This window comes from Fukomys damarensis, unplaced genomic scaffold (assembly GCF_012274545.1).
Source record: "Fukomys damarensis isolate Sample0158 unplaced genomic scaffold, DMR_v1.0_HiC HiC_scaffold_23, whole genome shotgun sequence".
Taxonomy (NCBI): Eukaryota; Metazoa; Chordata; class Mammalia; order Rodentia; family Bathyergidae; genus Fukomys; species Fukomys damarensis.
In genome coordinates this window covers 14,825,051-14,839,299 of record NW_022900935.1, presented here as the reverse complement: position 1 = coordinate 14,839,299, position 14,249 = coordinate 14,825,051, and the positions used below count along the sequence as shown (strand labels likewise).

General features: G+C 47.9%; 1 long non-coding RNA gene across 2 annotated transcripts in view; it reads left to right on the top strand.

Annotated features, from left to right (window-relative positions):
• Window positions 1-202, top strand: part of LOC104860590 — a 17,039-nt gene extending 16,837 nt beyond the window's left edge. The window contains exon 3 of one of the 2 annotated variants that reach the window (XR_779729.3): window positions 55-202. This is a non-coding gene — a long non-coding RNA (uncharacterized LOC104860590). Of the gene's footprint in view, window positions 1-51 lie in introns of both variants that reach the window. The other variant, XR_779728.3, reaches the window with a different exon arrangement.
• The last annotated feature ends 14,047 nt before the right edge of the window (window positions 203-14,249 follow it).

The following is a 14,249-nucleotide window of genomic DNA, read 5'->3' as shown; positions in this document are numbered from 1 at the left end:
TATTTTATTCTCACCATATTAATACTCTTTTTACTAACTCGGCCTTAAAAGTAGCTCTGCTGTCAATTTCACAAGAAGAGCACCTGGACAACACAAAGGGACCAAAGAAGTGTTTATCTCAAAGTGAATACGTGGGCAGTGGAAGGAGCAGTGGCCAAATCAGGCGTCCCGGAGTCCAAACCGCCAGTCAAGTTATAACAACTCAAGGGCCAGAGTCCCTTTCTTGCTGTGTAATAAAGGAGCCTTAGAACAAAGACTCCTGAGTTCTGGCTCCAGACTCCCTACCTTACTCTGAGAAGGTAGCTATCTATCTCCTTATTTCTCTCCCTTCTCCAAAAAAAATAATTTTGTTCCCTATTTCTCTTCTCTTTCAAATAAAGTGATTTTGTTTCCCCTTCTAAAGTTATATCTCTAATTCTTTTATTGATGTAGGTTGTTTTTCTTTCTTTTCTTTTTTTTTTTTTGAGACAGGATCTCACTATGTAGTGAGACTGACCTGGAACTCACTATGTAGCCCAGGCTGGTCTCAAACTCACAGCGATCCTCCTGCCTCAGCCTCCCGAGTGCTGGGATTACAGGCATGCACCACTATACCCGACCTCTAATTAATTATTTACTGGAGCTGTGTTATGATCCTGGTGTGCTGCTCAGACAACAGAACAGCAGTGCTTGTCCCGCAGATACAACATAAGCACCCTAAGAAGCACCAGGTATACATACAGTGCTTATGTTTGTGTTTTCCCAATGCAACTCAGCCACAGGAGACAGAATTCTCCTTCGTTCTTCCTGTATCACCAAAAGAGAAGGACAAGGGGCGTTGTGGTGGAAGTGAGCCTGCAGAGCGACCCTGGTGTGGGCTGCCCATCTGCACTGCGTGTTGGCACTTGGGGATCTACAGTCTCCACTGAGGTGCCTTTCTGGGGATACTGTCCCTGGCTGTAGCCTTCCAGCCTGCTCCCCTGGCATTTTTTTGTTAGGTGACCTATTAGGACCTTTTGTTTGTGCTGAAGAAAACTGACTGATACCGATATTAATATTTTTTTATTGAGTTTATTGGTACTTTTAAAGTATACAGTACAGTTACATTCATCACTGGGATCTTGTACCTTTCCAGACAGATGTTGGTTCACATTTTTTCCCCATATCCCTGCCCTCTGCAGATGTTAATATTGAGTGCTTACTTCCTCACTTAGTACGTTACACTCATTATCTTATTAACTCTTGCAGACTTGAGGCATAGATGTTAACTCACTGTACAGATAAGCAAACCAGCTCAGAGAGGCACAGTGACTTGACCAAGTTTACATAGCCAGTGCGTGACAGAGACAGGGTTCAGGCCCAGGTGTGACTTCAAATTGCTCTCCCAAAGTGCCTTCAAATGGTGGCTAAAAGGCCCTTGTAGGATTTTCTTTTGCAATACTTGCTGCTGTCTGTGATGACACAGTACAGCTCAGCGCTGTCTGGAGAAGGAATCATGTGAATCTGGTCTCTAAGCTAGAAAGACAGATGGCTCTAGGCCACTGGGAGAGCTTCCAGGAGCACTGACTGTACCTTACTTGGGTCAGTACTTCAACTCCAGAAGTCTCCTCCCTACTGTCCCTTAGACTAGAGACATTTTCTTTATGAGGTCTGAGTTCAGCTGTCAGTGGGTGGCCTGATTCCTATGAAAACATAAAGATAGAAAACATCTGGGCAACTGTCACTGCCAGGCAACAATCAACTATTCACTAATTTGACAGAGTCAAAGAGGCTCTCTGATGCTAACAGAGGTTTGTGCACCCAAGGCCTGGAGACCTAGATTCTGGTTCTGACTTTCTACGTGATCTTGGGCAAGTCTCTACCTTTCTTTGATTTTTTTTTTTTTTTTGAGACAGGGTCTCACTATGTAGTTGAGACTGATCTGGAACTCACTGTGTAGCCCAGGCTGGTCTCGAACTCACAGTGATCCTCCTGCCTCAGCCTCCCGAGTGCTGGGATTATAGGGGTGTGCCACCACACCCAGCGTCTCTGCCTTTCTGAGAGAGAGAGAGAGAGAGAGAGAGAGAGAGAGAACAAGCTACAAATGTGTAGCTATCAGGCAGTCAGCGTTAGAATGAGGTAGGTTAGGGAAGACTCAGTTCTCCTGTCCATCATGCCCTAGGCTGTCCTGCCACCTAAGGGCAAAGGGCATTTCCTTTCCCAGCCTGAGTTAATTCTGGCCATCCAGACTATCCCAGGCTCACTCTGGCAGGTTGGAATCTGGGAATTATCCTCATACCCACAAGTTAGCATAGCTACCGCCTACCCAACAGATGTTTCCCCACTCAGAATTTCTTCAGTTTCTGCCAAAGGAAGCCACCCAGCTCTGGGTGTTCCCCTAAACACCCATCAAAGGCCCTTCTGACGCTGCCTGCAGAGGTTGCACAGATGGTAAACCCTACGGGCATTCTGTTTCACTGTGATCAGCAGAGCTGACACAGTCTATCTCAAAACCATTATAAAATATAATGACAGCAGCTGCCATTTGCTGGGCCTGGCCCAGCACCAAATGATTTATGTGCATGATCTCATTTAATCCTTATACAATCCAGAGGGTTGGCAATGGAGGCTACTATTGTACAGATAAAGAGATGGGACCCCAGAGCGGAAAAAGATTCAACCTAAGATCTCCTACATGGTGGAGGCAGGATTCCAACTCTGGACCAGGAGTTTAACTATAGGGTGCTGCTTCCCCAGGATCCCAAGAGAGCACGTCAAAGCGAGGGTGCAGCCTGCTCCCAATCCCCACTTTACGGATGGACAAGTCAAGTCCCAGAGAGCAGTGACTGGCTCATGTTCACACAGCAAGTCAATTCCAGAGAAGTTTCTAGTATGACTCTTCTCAAAGCCTCTCTACCCTATTCCAGAAAACAAAAAGTGTCTTATGAAGAAGCAGTAGATAAACAAGAAATCCCAAGTCTTTAGAAATCCCCAGCATTTCTGAGGAAGTCAAACAGTGCATAAAGTTTACCAAGAATGATCTCCCAGAAGTTCTCAGGGGTAGAGAGGAGAGTCCCAGCATCCCTCTGGGCAGCGAGGGGCTCTGGATGTCACTCTTTTGGGCCTCCAGATGAAGCCTCGACTCTAGCCACTTGCTGAGTTGACATGCAAACCCAGAATAGTCTCCCTCATAATTGTCTTGCCTGGCTAATGCCCACCTGTCCTCATTGAAATTCAGTGTCACCTCCTCTGGGAAGGCCTTGATGAGCTCCCACACTCCCCAGGTTTTCTTACCGTTCCAACTCTTTTCCATAATAGGACTGACCCAGTTTGCCCTGCGGACTCACGTCAGAGACACGTTAACTAATGCCAACTTTAGAACCTACCCTCTACTCATTGACCTCCAAAGACGCCGCTCTAGGATCTGGCATTATCCTCATAAAAGCAAGCTCATCTTTTAACATGTCGTAACATGATGGATGTTTAACATAAAAACCGATTCGAGTCAGCCCTGCAGCCTCCCGGAGTACTCCCAAATTCCCTGCCCAACCTCAGTTCAGTCCTGGACATGGGGTCACTTCCTTAAAGGCAGAGCAGCTTTGGGTCCAGATATCTTGAGATAGGCTTTCTTTGAGTTATTTCTTTTCGTCTGGATCATTCATTGATTCTCAGACCTGAGTGTGCAAAAATCATTGTGCAGTCTTTTCCTTGTGTGTGTGTGTGTCTGCGCTAAAGGGACGTATGCATGTTAAGCACTTGCACCACCACTGAACTACACCTTCAGCCCCAGTCTACCTAATTTAAGGTTTTTAGGTGTAATTTTAAATGATAATGCTCTTTCCCTTTAATGCTGCCTTTAAAACTGAGGCTCCTTCAGAGACACCCTTGCTATAATTATGAACGTGAAAGAGTACCGAATTTCTGCACACTGCCTCCACCCGCCCCCTGCCAGACTGGAAGCCCCATCCCCATGAGAATCTGTTTGGCTCATCTCTCTGTACCTGTGGCCAGCACAAAGCCAGGCACAGAGAAAGTGCTTAGGAAATGTTTCCCGAAGGAACCGATCACACATGTTTACTTGTGAAAATAACACCAAAGTGGTCTCTGTAGGCCTAGGTGGCTACAGGTGCTCATTCTTCAAGGCCAGGTGCCACATGTTCACCTCTGTGCACCTGCTCCCTGCTTGATCAAGGGCAGCAGCAGGGTGAACGTGAATGTGGATGTGCATCTCTATTTGTTCACACCAGAGGCCATTTATTATCTTACAGTTCTGGAGATCAAAAGTTCAACACGGGTCTTTTGGCAGCTAAAATCAAGATGGGGACTGGGAAGGCAGCTCAGGATTAGAGGACTTGCTTAGCATGTTCAAGGCTCTCGTGCTGCTAAATAAGTATCATGGCATGGACAGGTCTGCATTCTTCTCGGAGGTTCTAGGGAGAGAACTCCTTTGACTTTTTTCCTGTCCCTCTTTTTTTTTTTTTTTTTTTTTTGGAGGTACTGAGACTCAAACCCAGGACCTTCACACTGAGCTACATCCCAAGTCCCTTTACTTTTTAAAAGTTTTGAGACAGGGTCTCGCTAAGTTGCTAAATCGTGGTTCTCCTCCCTCAGCCTCCCAGAGTGCTGGGGTCACAGACATGCACCACCACCCCTGGCCCTCTGCTATCTTCTAGACCTACTTTCCTTTGCTCATAGTCCTCCACCTTCAAAGCCAGCATAGTATCTTCAGAGATTTTTTTGGGGTTTCGAACTCAGGACCTCACGCTTGTGAGGCAGGAGGCAGAACCTCTGAGCTAAATCCCCAGTCCCAACACAGTATCTTCAAATCTCTCTTATAAAGACCCTTGTGATAACACCAGAATAATATACTTGGTTAATAATCTCAGGTGATCTCCTCACTTCGAAACCCTTGGGCAGGGGATGTAACAGTGATAAATCACAGGGATCAAACTCTAGTACTGCCAAGAAGAAAACAGTACTTCTAAGATCCTTCATTCAGATTCAGGCATGTGATATTGGTCTGTCATCTCAGCACTCGGGAGGCTGAGGAAGAAAGATCACAAGTTCAAGGCCAGCCTGGACTATATAAAGAGACACTGACTCAAAACATCAAAACAAAACAAAACAAAACAAAACAAAAAATCAAGCCTTAATCATACCAGCAAACTCTCTCTTGCCATCTAAGGCTCTGGGGTCTAGGGCCATCGTGAGATTTTAATGTGGTCATTAGCCTACTGCATCTTATTATACCTTGCTCAGTTGAGTGAGATGCTCAACAAATGTTTGGTGAATTGCATCATAACAAATGGAAAAGCCCCAGAAGAGAGCACATAGCTCTAGGGCCTTAGAGCTGTAAGAGTTTTGAAATCCTGGGCTCAATGTGGTACAACCCAGAGCACCACCCAATGTGGGGGAGGGGCTGCCTCGTCATCTCACCCCAGCCCCTCATCCCAGGATGTTGCTGTTTTCCTGCCTCTGGAATACTGGTAATTTTTGTTTTAACCTCTTCCAGGGATCAAAACTTGTGTTCGTATTTCATACCTGGAAGAAACAATTTGCAAGTTTTATTGTTTTCAAACAATTGGAATCTTGATTTCTACCCACCAACTAATTGAGGAAACTGATTACTTTGGTTAAACTTAAACTGTGGAATCGGAAAGACCTGGATTTAAACCTTAGCTCTGTCACTTAGTGCTAAGCTGTAAACAGTAATTTTATCTCTGAGGAGCTTCAGATGATCGCTGTGTTGTGGATGATTACAGAACCTTTATCATAAAGTAGCTGTGACAAATAAATAAGATAATGTACACTGTGGTTTTCAAAGTGTGATCTCCAGACCAGCAGTATGAAAGTCACCTGTGGGTTGGCCCCAGCCCTGACACACTGAGTCAGAGACTCTGGGCATGGAACTCAGCTGTCTGTTACAACACACCTCCCAGGGAATTCTGGTATAGCTCAAGTTTGAGAACCACTGACATCAGTGTAATGTGCCGAGCAGAAAGAGCCTGGTGCATAACAAGTGTTCAATAAACCGCTGTCATGGTTACCACAATTGTTTACTTGTGATAGTTCTAGCACATTCCCTGTGAGGTTGAGCTGGTTATATACTTCTCCCCTTTGATATCCTGCAAACTCTATGATCAGGATGGATGGCCTATTAATGCAATGAATGCAGCTGCCTTTTAGAAGGAGTCTTCAGCCTGTCTCTGCATTAGCAGTAACAGGAAGCTCACTGTCTAGCCAGGGTAAGCCCCCTGTTCAAGCCCTGTCCATACCTGCAGGCTAGCTGCATGTGCTATGAAGACTTTCCCCAGGGCTTCTTCTCCAAAGTCCTTTGGCAGTGCCAGTTCTCTGTTTCAAGGCAGCTTTCCGGCATGCTTAGCCTCAAATGATTCTTGATCAGTCCTGAGGCGCAGGAGGTTTCCTTCTCTAATCCAGCGCGGTGTTTCTGTTTGCCTGATATTTTGGCAGCCACTTCACCCTGCTGACTCACTCTGGTTTTAGGGCAACCAAAACCCCCAGGCCTTTTTCTCAGGAACTCCCGAGGCTCTGGTTGATCAGGTCATCCCAGTCCTTGACGTGTGCAGTTCACTTCTGAAAAATAACACTACTTTCCTCTTACGAAAGTAATACATGCTTGATTCAGTAAGTTGGGAAAACACAAAGAAAAAATAAATCTTCATTGTTGGTGGCCACTTTAAAACTGACTTTTTTTTTTTACCAGTGTGGTACTGGGGATTAAACCCAGGGCCCTCCCTCTGAGGTACATCTCCTCTTTTTTGACTTTTTATTTTGATACAGGATCTCTCTAGTTCACTAAATTGTCCAGGCTGGGCTCAAATTTGTGATCCTCCTGCCTCAGCTTTTTAGAGTGCTGAAATTATAGATGCGTGCCACCATTTTTCTTTTTTTTTTTTTTGGAGACAGGGTCTTGCTATGTAGCCCAGGCTGGCCTTGAACTTGCAGTGGGTCTCTTGCCTCAGCTACCCAGTGCTGGGATTACAAGCAAGCATGCACCACCATGCCTGGCTAATTTTCTAATCAGTACATAATGATTACATTCCTCTGGGAAGTTAGTCACTCAATGCTTTTAGCCCATTGAGCAGCCTCTTGGAAAGAGCAGATAGCCCAGACAGAAGAGTGGGCTCCCCCTGGGATCTTGTGAGTTCAGTTTCCTTATCTGTGCAGTAGCCACTGGTAAAAACTGTTTCCACCCTCAGGGATAGCTGCCTGGATCAGAGGAGCTATTGCACGTGGACTGCTTTTCAGGAGTTGGGAGCACGTTCCTTTTACTCTCAGAGAGGTTTAGCTTACTCCAGCTCCGCACACACCCTCAGCTGTGGCCAGATGGGAGGGCCTCCTGGGACATTCCTGGGCCTGGTGTGGCCACAGCTAACAAGCCAGTCTGGGTATATTCTATGCTGAGAGCCTGCCGGGTGGGAGTTTTTAGAGAAGGAAATGGTTGTGGTGAGACACAATGATGGAGCAACTTTGCAGGGATCTAGGTGGAAAGCCCCTGCTCCTGGTGTGTTCTCATGGGGCGGAACTTGTGGCAGACATTGCAGCCCCACCCCATCCTCCATCATCATCAGAGAGTTCCTGGTAGGGTGCTGTGACAGAGCAACGTGTCTCAACTTGTGCAGCCTCAGACTTGCCATCTCTGGCCTCAGAACCTCTCTCCCCCAGTGACTAGACTCAACCAGAGTCTGGCCCTACCAGCCAAGCCTCTGTTCTGTTACTCCAAGGGAAGGGTTAGGAAAGGGATAGGAGACTTCAGAGTTAGTGCCTGATTTGTTCACCGGGTGACCAGGGAAGTCCTCTTCCCTCTTTAGAAAATGACTGGTGTTGTATCTGGCTCTTTGGTGACTTCATCTTGAGACCAACATACCATGTCCAAGCTAAGTTATTTGATAAATTCTGGGCTGTTGGACAGTAGAAAGACCTAGTCTTACAGAGAGATGAAAAAACACCCAGAACAGTAGGAGGGATTGGCGACTGGTCATTAAGTAGCTTAGAGAAGACTCAACATTCTGCATTTCTACTCCCTTATTGACACCCCCCACTGTGGGTCAATCTTCTTTCTCTGTAAAATGGGGTGGGGGAGTAAGCGTCAAGGGTCTTGGGACCTGTGACTCTGAGCAAATTACTTCACCTCTCTGCGTCTTAGTTTTTCCATCTGTTTAGTGGGCAGTCTCAGGTGTGCTGAGCTCCAAAGAGTGATGGGCACAGAAGTATTCTGAACAGAAAGAAAAATGGACACAAATGTTAGCACACAGCAGCCTGAGGAATCTGGGGTGTTCTTTCCCCACAGGGCCCACTGGAAATAGGCTTGGGACCATCATCCTGAGGACCTGTGTAAACAAAATCAGTGGCTGTCTACTGCCCCAAAGGGATCAAGGCCCAACCTCAACTTCCACTTGAAACCCTCTACCACATATGCCTACTTCTTCCTGCTGAGACACACCAAGAACCTTCCTCAAATGACCTTGTACTTCTCTACCTCCAGACCTTAAGGTCCCACGTGTACTTGTCATCTTCCCCTTAGATCCGCTCCTGTTCGCTTGTCTTAAAATTAGAGGATATTCCCTGAGTTATCTAGGGCTGAAACCTGGAGCCTGGGGTATAGTATCCTTAGCTTCTTTTTTGGCCACTCATATTTCAATGAGCCTTGGGCCATGAAGAATCTCTTCTCTGAGAATCCATTTTTTGTTTCCCAGGCTTTGAGGCACATGCAGGGACATCACAGAATGGCCACACACTTTCTCTGTGCTAGGTTTGGTGTGGAAACTGGAGGCACAACAGCTGGGTAAATCTTTTCCCTTAGGGGTCCAGGCTGGTGGGGAGAGGATCACGTGCCCACCATCTTGGATTTGCCTCATCACTCCCATTATATATAAAACCGTCATACAACATAACCTATAGGTTTTTATACTAAGATCTATGAACACAGCTGGAGGAGAACTAGATCAGCTAAGTGACCTGAGGGAGGCTCTCCCTCTCTGGACCTGTTTTTCCTTCTGCATAATGATGCTGAATTAAAGAAGGGGAAGTTGGGAGCTCTTCAGTTCCAGCAATCTTGAAAGCAATGGTTCTCCAGGTTAGGGAGCAGATGGTAAAGGGAGACAGAGGTACAACTGTCCAGATGCCTGACCTAAGAGGTTCTGCTCCTGCCAAGGCCGCAGCTGGGGAAGTTCCTTTAAAGCCCTTAATCCTTGCTTCTCCTCCCAAGAGGGTATAAAGCCTTTGGTGAGACTTGCCTAAAACAGAGAGGCTGGTGGCTAGCTCCTTGCCTAAGCCCTGCTGCTTATCTGACTGGTCAATAGTCTAACCTGGCTGGTGACTGGCTGCTTCTCCCCAGCTGGCTCAGCTCTGGAGTCCGGGATGGGAAAGGACTATCCTGGATCTCTGTCCCATTCTGCAGCAGCAAGGGGCTCTTGAGACAGACAGATCTGGCCTCTACCTTCAGCTTTGCCACTTGTAGATGTATTTGATGGTGTCAACTTGACTGGGCCATGGAGTGCACTGGAACTGAACTATTGGCTGTCCTGGGTCTGCAGCTTGTTAACTCACTGCAGATCTGGGGACTTGCTGGATTCCATAATTGTTCCATATTGGCTTCTATATATAGATGCTATTGGTTCTAGCTCCCTAAGTAATATAGAGGCCTTGGGTAATTTGCTTGCTCATTCTGAGCCTTTTTTTTTTTTTTTTTTTTTTTTTTTTTTTTTTTTTTTTTTTTTTGGTACCGGGGAATCAAACTCAGGACTTTGCGCTTTTGAGGCAGGCGGCGGAACTGCTGAGCTAAATCCCCAGCCCCTGAGCCTCTATTTTGAAATAGAAAATAATAATAATAATAATTCTTAGTACAAGTGCTACTTCCCTATATTAGAATTCCCATGCTTTACTGAAAAGCACTATGAATCCTCCTTACTATTTCAAGGCCTCTCGGCCCTGGCCAGCCTTGCTGAGATTAATCTCCCCATCACTGACGGGATGCTCCAGTCAGACCCCGCTCTCCTTCCAGCCCCGTGCCTTGGTCTAAGCTGTTCCCATCCCTAAAATGGATCTCTTCTTTTCTGTTGCCTGGGGAAATCTCCTGTATCCCTCGGGTTCCATTACTTCCCCCGGGACCTTCCCTGACTCCCCTCCTGGTCCCCGGGCCACCCCTTGGCTCTTGTGTTGGGGCTGCAGAGGAGGCTGTGTGTCAGACTTTGAGCCTCCTAACCTGGCTCCGGGTCACCCAGGTCCCTGCACAACACAGTGGCGGTTCCCCTTCCTTGCGCTGGTTCAGCATTTTTCAGTTTATGAAGCACTTTCAGATCCACAGACTCCAACTCACAACCACTCAGGATGGAGGCAGAGGCGGGAAAGCCTCCAGTTCATTCCATCTCCCTAGGCAAGCCTTTCTCGGCAAGGGCGACTCTGCTGGGGAGTAGGAGTTGGTTCTTTGGCTTCTTTGGCCTCCAGCTCACCAGGTGTTGGGGGAGATTGGGGCCTCTGGCTTGGCAGAAGGTGCAAGGGCAGAATCTTATTCCGGATGTGTCCCTCTCTCTGAGGCCTTGGACAGCTCTGTTTCTCCATTTCCAGTTTCTAGCTCCATAAAAGGCGGCTGTGTGGATAAGTGTAGAACACATGAGATAACTGAGGGTTAAGTGAAAGGGACTGAAGAAATTTTGTGGACATAGCAAACACATGTCCCCAGATATACAGTAGATCCTTGAGTTATGAACTTGAACGGTTCCCGAGGGAGGGTTTAACTCAGGTTGGTTGTAAGTCAATACAGCTGAGATCTGAATGTTTACCTGGGTACATGCTGTAGATGACAAGGAGCAGATGACTCTTCCACTGACCTAATTAACCCAAGTTGTTCTTATGTTAGGCTGGTCGTAACTGAAGGTCCACTGTAGTCAAATACTTCAAATGCTCCTGTCTTACTGGCAGACAAGTTATGTTACTGGAACCTCCTCCCTGGAGTCCAGAGCATCCTAACTCATCAGAACCCAAAGCTCTTCTCCCTAAGGCCCTAGACCCTCTTAGGGCCTAAAGATAGCCCCTTCAATTTCAGGACTTGAGGATGTAGTGCTCAAATTACAGATCTCTCTGACCCAGGGGCAGGGACAAACATATCTCTGGAGCTGTTCTCCTATCTTTCCAGGAAGTCTCTCTCCAGGAAAGTCCCTGGGATGTCTGTCATCCAAAGAATGGTGTGGCCCAAGGCAAAGCTGGGAAAGAGAGGTGGTTTTCTCCCATTGTCTCACCAGGGTATCTTGGAGCCCAGAGAAGTAGGTTCTTGTCTTGGTTCTGACTCTGTGTGGACAGACGAATCACTTACTGTAGACTTCCTAGGTCTCAGTTTGCCTTAGAGTGGGGGAGAGTTGGGCCTACCTCACCTAGGGTTTAGCAAGATCAGAGACGAAAATTCTTTGTTGCAGACATTTGAATGAGAGAAGAAAAATAACAGTGGAAGGGTTCTGAGAGGCAGTGGGGCTGAAGCAAGTCAGAACAGACCTGAGTTTTGGCCCCAGGCTCCCCTTACTGCTGAGATGACCTTGGACCAGTCAGCTCCCACTTGGTTGCTTTCTTCCCTCTGCTGCCTCAGTAAGCTAGGCTCCTGCCCCTCAGGTTCAAACTGTAGCATCTCTTAGGGATACCTTCCCTCCCTGCCCAGGGAGCTCAGCTCCCTGTTATTCTCCAGCTAGGAATATTTTTCTAAAAACCGAAATATTTGTGAATAACTGATTGTTGGCATGTTCATGAGCGTGTGTCTTCCCTCTCAGTAGGGATCATGTCTGTCCTGCTCTCCAGAGGACAGTATGGGGCCTGGTCCACGGAGCTCACTGTTTCTGCACCTCTGGTGGCTTTTCTGCATCTCAGCTGCCTCTCTAAACTGCTGAAGAAACCCAGAAGACACTGCCCAGCGTGGGAGGAGCTCAGGATGAATGGGCTGCTCTGAGGAACTCAGGATGACAGAATGCTCTGAAAGAGAAGGTAAAGGACAGCCTTTAACCCCAGGGAAGGGAGGAAGTGATATGGACCCAGCTGGATGTCCAGGGGCTTGGATCCTCCCTGTGCCTGTGCGCTTAGGCCTAATTGTAGAGGCTTCCGCTGCAGCACAGGAAGCCTGAGTAATTCAGCCCCTGCTGACTCCCATCTGTCCTTTAGCCCCGCGTTCTCACACAAACACTCTCTCCAGTGTGCCACGCAGAGCTCACTCTTTCCTCAACAGACAAGTGTTTTCTGTCCCCAGGCTTTTGCACAGGTTCCCTTATGATAACTGCACATCCTCCTCTACCTAGAAAGCGCGAGACAGTTTAACTCCATGTTCTTCCTGCTGGAAGCCTTCCAGGTTGCTGTAGGCAGAGTCTGTTGCTCCCTCCTTGGCGCCCGGCAGCCCCTGGGATGCTCTGCTCTCTCTGCAGTAACAGACTTACTGCATCGAGCTGATAACAACTGGGAGCTGCCTTGTCTTCCCTCTGCGAGCCATGTTCAGCAGGGCTTGGCACCACGGAGATTCGGAGTGACCTAGGGTCTGGGTTGCTAGGTGGGGATGACTGCTCTGTGGCACTTTAGGTATCCAGTCATAAGTCATATTCAGCAGGAAGGTCAAGGACAGGGATGATGTTAATTTACCTTCCAGGAATCTGAGGCCCATGGGAGGGTAGGGATTTCTACAAGGTCCCACAGCGCATCAGCCAAGATGAGCCTGGAACTCACGGCTCCTAATATTTAGTCCCCAGCTCTCACTGTGACAGCTTGAACACTGTCTGGGCACTAAGCCAGGGTGCCTGGAGGCCCCAGGGGCCCAGGCCCTGCAACTGCTTACTCCACTCTGGCTCTGTCCCCCTGGGCAGGCTCTTGGCCAACAACAGCATGAGGCTCTGGCTGCCTCTGCCGAAGTTTTCACCGTCAGTGTTCTGGGGAGGCAGCCAGGCCACTTCCCCTCGGGCAGCTCAGACACAAGACCTGGAGCAGCACCTTCACTGGACTGTGAGCCCTGGGACTGGTCTCCTTTACAGACAGAGCCCTTCTGACCAACCTGCAGAGAATCTGAGTAAACCAGAATCAACGTCGGAAGTGCACAGAGGAGAGTGCAGCATGGGACACATGCTCCTTAAAAGCGGCTCACGTGAAATATTAGTATTGCCGTGATGACGGTGATGGAACCCTTGCTGCTCAGTAACTAGAACCACAGGTCTGAAGGGTGCTAGTCAGGGTGTAAAGTTAGGATCTGCCACTTACCAGGTTATGCAGTTAACTTAACTTCTCCTTCATTTTCTTTTTTGTGGTACCAGACATTGAACCCAGAGAACACTGAGCTTCATCCCCTAGCCCTTTCTACGTCTGGTGATGGATTGATTGTGTTACCAGGGATTGTGCTCTTCCACTGAGCTACAAACCCAGTCCTTTTTGTTTTTTATTTTGAGACAGTCTCACCAAGTGGCCCGGGCTGCCCTCCAATATGTAATTCGCCTGCCTCAGCCTCGAAGTAACTTCTTTGTGGCTCCATTTTTGCGTCTTTAAGGAAGGGATAACATCGGCGCGTGCGAGAATTCCATCATGTGATACGTGTCCCCTGCTCCTGCGGCGCCCTCTGGGAGGAGGGCACTCACTTTCCCAGGGCACAGGCTTCTTAGCGACATTGTCTACTTCACTCACCAGCACCATCACGGCTCCAGGTACAGGCATCACAGCCAGGCCAGCCAGGCCAAGTCCCAACTTCCACACGAACTGTGTGACCCCCGAACTGCAGTGTCTCATCTGTAAAATGGGAACAGTGACCATGCAGGACACTGTCGGCGTCAGCTGGGATAACGCACAAGGCTTCAGCATGATGTGTGACACGTGGTTGAAATGCAGCAGGTACCCTCCCTGGGCATGAGATGTGGCTCTCAGGCCTAAATCTATGACCTGCTGCCCACTAGAGATGGAGACATCTCCTTTTCTCCATCCTCCCCCACTCAATGCAGCGCACCCTCTCCTCATCTCCATATTTTTATTCTAAGGACCAGGTGCGCTGTAACAGCAGGGGGGACGCCAGGATGTCCTTAGGGTGAGAAATAGACCTCTAATCCACATCCTGCAGGAAGGAAGTCCCTTAAGACCTGAGGGAAAAGTCTTTTAAAATGCTATACTCCGGCCAGGGATTTAGCTCAGTGGCACTGTGCCTGCCTCGCAAGCACAAGGCCCTGAGTTTGATCCTTGGTACCATAAAAAAAAAAAAAAAAAAAAAAAAAAAAAAATCCATACTCAAGAGAAGTACCAGGCCCTAGTCCACTCAGCAAAGGATAAGA